Source organism: Pongo abelii, chromosome 18 (assembly GCF_028885655.2).
Source record: "Pongo abelii isolate AG06213 chromosome 18, NHGRI_mPonAbe1-v2.0_pri, whole genome shotgun sequence".
NCBI classification, from domain to species: Eukaryota; Metazoa; Chordata; class Mammalia; order Primates; family Hominidae; genus Pongo; species Pongo abelii.
In genome coordinates, this window is record NC_072003.2 from 31,223 (window position 1) to 37,676 (window position 6,454).

Consider the following 6,454-nt stretch of genomic DNA (forward strand, 5'->3'; position numbering starts at 1 on the left):
GAGTGTCAGAAACCCTGATCGGGGAGGCAGCTGTGCTGAGCTGAGGCAGTGATGCAGCAGTTTCCTTAACTTCCATCTTATCTCATTTTGCATCGACATCCACCTTTATATTATCCAAGAATATGGGATAGACGGGTGCTCCTAAGAGATCCTTAACTTCCTCATTTTAATGGGTTTTCCAGAGGACGTGACAAGCCACTTTGTTAGCAAAGCATCCCAAAGCCATGCCCTGCTCCAGACACATGTGATCCCATTTCCTGCTCTTTGCTTAACTGACAAGCTCTCATCAGTGCATCTGGGCTAATTTCACATCAGGTAGAAGAATGTGTTCTAAAGGAAAGCTAACTTTGTAATAGCAATTCCTGCTTAATAACCTTCAGCTTCATTGTTTTTGTGTAATCTATCAACAAATTATGTTAGTTCAAGGTTCTCAGTGGGAGTTTCTAATAAATAGAAGGGATGTATAGAAATTCCCCTAATTAAAACAATTGTGAACACAATCTTGGTATTCAGCTGCGTCTCCACACTTCCTACCATTCACCACAAAGTAATTCTCACTTCTGGAAGCTGGGTTCATTTTCAAATTAGTTTTTTTTTTCATTTTAATATCTCAAGATTATTATATGTGACTATCTTAGCATAAATTGAATTTTGGGAACTTCAACTAACCAACTGAAAATAAATTCACAACTAAATAACAAGATGCCAGAATATAATTGGCTCCAGGCTTTGTTAATTCAGCAGTTTATCTACCTAGGCATTATATTTACACATCTTCATGCTACTTTTACAGTCAACTCCCATTATGTAAGAAATAGTCATGCACCATTTCTTACATATGGTAAGATATCTACGATGGATATTCAGAACTACGATAAACATTGGATGCATCCAGATTTGTCTGAACTCACTGAGATTATTACACTCAGCTGCTGTTTCAATGTATCTGAAGGTGTAAATGACAATTCGAATGACTTGGGTGTGTGGATGGTTTTACATGAGTCTTTAAGGGTAGAACAATATTGACCCTATTCCAAAATCTGTTGATCCATGATCACATTCATCTCCCAGAACAGCTCCTTCAACACATTCCCTACCTGGCTGAAGAGGACTGTGGGCTTGGTGAGGGGAGGCCACAGGTAGAGAACTGAGTTATCAGAGGGCACAGCCAGTATCCTCCTCCCAGGGCGAGCCCGAAAGACTGTGGCCTCCCTCATCCCTTTTCATCTTTCCATACAAAGGCACCACCCACATGCAACTCCTCATTTAAGCGCCCACAGGAAACCACCACACATTTCCTTAAATTCAGCGTTCTGCTTACATGAGAAATGCTTTCTGAGAGTCATAGGCCTCGTGTGCAAGAACGTGAAAGGCCTGTGGTTCTTCCTCCCCCTGGTGGCAGCTCCCAGATGTGAGTGTCTCTAGGATGCAGATATGAAGATATGGGAGGCTGCATCTGATCCCAGGGCTCACTGTGGGTCTCTCTGTTCACAGGGGTCCTGTCCCAGGTGCAGCTGCAGGAGTGGGGCCCAGGACTGGTGAAGCCTTCGGAGACCCTGTCCCTCACCTGCGCTGTCTCTGATGACTCCATCAGCAGTGGAAACTGGTGGATCTGAGTCCGCCAGCCCTCAGGGAAGGGGCTGGAATGCATTGGGTACATTTATTATAGTGGGAGCAGCTACTACACCCCGTCCCTCAGGAGTTGAGTCACCGTGTCAGTAGACACGTCCAAGAACCAGTTTTCCCTGAAGCTGAGCTCTGTGACCGCCGCTGACACAGCCGTGTATTACTGTGCGAGAGACACAGTGAGGGGACGTGAGTGTGAGCTCAGACACAAACATCCCTGCAAGGAGGCGGATGGGGCGGGCGCAGGTGCCGCTCAGGACCAGCAGGGGGCGCGCGGGGCCCACAGAGCAGGAGGCCGGGTCAGGAGCAGGTGCAGGGAGGGCGGGGCTTCCTCATCAGCTCAGGGGTCTCCCTCCTCGCCAGCACCTCAGCTGTCCCCAGGGCTGCTCTTTCTTTATTATCTGTGGTTCTGCTTCCTCACGTCCTTCTGGCAGGAAAGAAAGGAGGACGACAGGCCTTGTGCGGTGGCGTATGCCTGTAATCCCCGCACTCTGGGAGGCCGAGGCGGGTGGATCACCTGAGATCCGGAGTTCGAGACCAGCCTGACCAACATGGAGAAACCCCGTCTCTACTAAAAATACAAAATTAGCCAGGCGTGGTGGCGCATGCCTGTAATCCCAGCTACTCCGGAAGCTGAAGCAGAAGAATGGCTTGAACCTGGGGGGCGGAGGTTGCTGTGAGCCGAGATCGCGCCATTGCACTCCAGCCTGGGCAACAAGAGCAAAACTCCGTCTAAAAAAAAAAGGAAGAAGACAAATTTTCCTCTTACAGTCGAAGTATCACCAATACTAGGAACTTTCCTACAAGTTCCTGAATGGCCCATTTTTTCCTTCTTGATTAAAAAAAAGTTCTAATGCTTCTCACCAATTTGTGTCGTCAATTGATTTGTGTCGTCAATTGAATTGTGCCCTCTTAGAAATTCATATGCTGAAATCTTAAATCCAGTGGATCTATATTGGAATTTTAAGTATATAATTAAGGTTAAATGTGGTCATACGTGTGAGACCCTAAAGCAATAGACGTGTTGTCTTTATAAGAAGAGGAAGAGACACCAGAGACCTCTCACCTTCCACGTGCACGCAGAGAAGAGGCCATGTGGAGACACAGTGGACTAGAAGGTGGCCCTGTGCAAGCCAGGAAGAAGCTGCACCAAGAACCAGCCCTGCCAGCACCGTGATCTTGGACATTCAGACTGCAGAACTGTAAGAAGATCAGTATTTGTTGTTTATGCCACCCACTCCTGTTGTCTTCTTGTGAAGACCCAAACAGACTAATACTACATAACTCTGTTAGCTTTGTCTCCTAGAAGGAGAAGCAGCCCCCTGAGTCTGGGCACATCTCTCAGATTTCCATATAAAGTAAGCAAAAATAGTAACTCTCATAAAAAATTTGTCATGGCCCTGTTGGCCATTGTTTTTCTTTTTTCTTTCTTTCTTTTTTTTTCTTTGAGACAGTCTCGCTCTGTCACCAGGCTGAAGTGCAGTGGCGCGATCTCGGCTCACTACAACCTCCACCTCCAGGATTCAAGTGATTCTCCTTCTTCAGCCTCCCAAGTACCTGGGACTACAGGCGCCTGCCACCAACCCTGGCTAATTTTTTGTATTTTTAGTAGAGACGGGGTTTCACCATGTTAGCAAGGATGGTCTCGATCTCCTGACCTCGTGATCCTCCCGCCTCACCTCCCAAAGTGCTGGGATTACAGGTGTGAGCCACCACTGGCCATTTTTGGGGAAAGGTCTCTGAAACAAACCCTGGTGTCTGTGCCACAAAAGTTGTCTTTTATCTTTTATTTGGACATAACAAATGGACAGTGAGTACCAGCTGGATGGAGACTGACCACTGACCGTCTTCTGCTATCTCCTAAGTATGTCAAAGAAAATCACAAAGACATCACTGTTTTTCTTCAACCTCCTCGAATGAACTATAGAAATGATCCCTGAAAGTATAGTCTATTCCTTCAACTTTCTAAATTTGCACTGAATCTCTTCCTAAATGAGGAGCTACATGGGGTCTGAGCTTTATTCCCTTCTTTCCAGTTTTCCCCAAGTACAAAGGGCAGAATAGACTTTCAGTGAAATTTGACTGACAATGCACCCAACACCACATCACTTTCTAAAACCCATATCCTGCATCCATCCTTCTCTGGACACCTCTCATCGGGCTACCCAGGAATGGCCAGAAGTTGGCATCAGCTTCTGGGCTGAGGCCACAAGTTATATACACATGTGATTTCAGTTACACAGACTCTACTGCAGGACCACACCTGTGTTCTGAGGAGCTCAGGCACCTGCTGATCTCAGTCATTCTCTAATAAATTACACACCTCTTATTAATAAAGGTCCAGATGGCCCCATCAGCTGCACAGCAGTGGAGTAAAGCTCATGGGTAGGTCCGTCAGGCGGAAGTCAGACAATGGGATGGGTAGGCTGGTCACCTCTATTGTCACTGAGGTTCTCAATGGATTTTAACAGAATAAAACAATATTAACAACAAAGGGGCAGAAAGAAAGACTGGATCTTGAAGGTATTTAAGGTCCAGGAATTTTGTTTGGGGGGCTAGAGAAAGACACTTTTAAATGGAAAGCCCTAAAGCACATACAGCAGCTGACAGAGTAGCCACTGTGCACGACGGCTGAGGAGACGGATGGTAGGGTCCGTTCCCCCAAGATGTGCCTGCGTGTGTGATGGTTGGACTCCTCATGCATATGAAAATAAGAGCTGGACTCAGGTAGAAACCAGGGCCATACCCCATAGGAAAGGAAGAAAAAAACAGATGGGCACCCCTGGAGAGAGCTCATTAGATTAGGTAGGTTTGAGATGAAAATTACTTCCATAGATTTTAATGTTCTAAGCTAAATATGAATCTCTTCAATAAAGTGAGAATTAACAGGAGAATGGAGCTAGGAGTTGAGAGAGGAAACAAATAATGAGAGAGCAGAAAGCAAATCCACAAAAAAACTGTCACATGAGAGAGGCCAGAATGGAGCTGGTGCAGCTACTTCACTATTCTGCAGACCTAGTTGACCATGTGGGGAAGAGGCTTGAACAAACGGGGACGTTCTCCCACCTTCCGAATCAGCCTCCTTCTTATGCTTGAGTAGTAATCATAGTTCTGAGGGTGACCTTCCAAATTTTCCTGTCCGTACCTCTTCCCCCAGGGGTACAGTGTCTTTTCCCAACCACAATGGTTTCTCTCCAGTGTCCTCAGCTTCTCCTCCATTGTACTTACCCTGCAGATTAAGGATTTCTTCTAGATGGAGTTTCCTGGGAATCCTCTGTTTTCTTTTGTTTCTGTTGACTCCACCACACCCCATAGGATGCAGGTTTTATTGGATTTCCCCTGGAGATAGTGGAGGTGAATCCAGGCGTTCAACAGTCCTTGCTGTTCTCTTCCTGTCAGCACCACAGAACAGCAGATAAGGGAGTTGACTGTGAATTTTTCAAATTCCTGGGAAAAGCCTGCAAGGACTAGTAGATTCACACTCTAACACCATTAGCACATGTATCCAAAATAAAAAAAAAAAAAAAAAAAAACCTCACTAAATATTTCCAGGTTAGCCTATTCCTCTCTCAATGCCATCCAGTGGCACCTGCCCTGGGTTCACTAACATGTGGGCCCCAGTCCTCTCTGCAGGCGTCTGTCTCCTCAGATTTCAGTCTTCTTGTTTTCTCTGTGAAACCAACTCACATATGTTACAGGTTTTTCTTCTTCCTTTATTCATAGTTTTTCAGGTTTGTTGTTAATGAGGACAGAATAAAATCATAATTTCCTCATTTTTCACATTCCCACACTGAGTAGATTTCTATATAAAAGCCAGAAACTAAGAGATCAAATCAAATATCCATATCCATTACAGGTGAATGTTAAACAATTCGACATGAGATTATGAAGTAAAGTACAACGCAGCATTAGAATCAAGGCATCCTCATTCACATAAAATCATGGCTACATTCACAAATAACTGTGCTGAGTGGAAGTAGCTAAAGAATTAAGAGTGCACTTCATAAACTTCTATTTGTATAAACTGTAGAAGGTAAAACTATTCTAAAGTAACAGAGAAGAAAATTTGGTGAGAATTGGACGTTGAAAGTAGTGGGGTGTTGAGATGAAATTACAGAGACGTGACAGAAAGATTTAGGGGTTAGCTTAATTGTACACAACTTAATTGAAACCCTCATTAAAGGGTTGCACACATACATTAACATTTTCCAAATTGGGCAGTATATATTTGAATTAATTATTTGTTAATTTTGTTCTTAAAAAAGCAGTAACAAAGAAATAAATGAATGTGTTTGTTGAGGAGGAGCAAAAAATAGATGGCTACTAACACTGACTCTTGAAAGTACACATGCATGAACACTGGTTCTCTCTATATACATTTCAGGTAAACAACAGAATACACTAAAAGAAAACAGAGATATCCTGGCAGGGGTGGAATCCTGCAAACCTCACTAGGCATGTCCCACACTGCCCTGGAGTTGTCTCAGGGGAGCAGTCTCCTCTAGTGGTCAGAGGCACAGGCATGGATAATGGGGCTAATTCTGTCCAGCTGTGTGATCTTGACCATATTGTACAGCCACTCTGTTCTGTGCGTAATTTATATTCCTTAAAATGTAATATTGACACTTGCATTAAATGTCTTCTGCAAATATGTAAAAATGACATAAGAGGATGACTGCTAAATGATTATCAAGGTATGATCACATAATATAAAATGATATTTTCCTGAGTGATAAGATGACTACCATCCCCCAGGGCACTTTCTCTGCTCTGGGTCCTGCCCCTCCTCAGGATTCCCATCCCAGAGCTTGCTATACAGTAGGAGACA

At 44.4% G+C, this 6,454-nt stretch overlaps 1 pseudogene; it reads left to right on the top strand.

Moving 5' to 3' along the window:
- The first annotated feature begins 855 nt into the window (after window positions 1-855).
- Window positions 856-4,879, top strand: LOC129058407 (uncharacterized; annotated as a pseudogene).
- The last annotated feature ends 1,575 nt before the right edge of the window (window positions 4,880-6,454 follow it).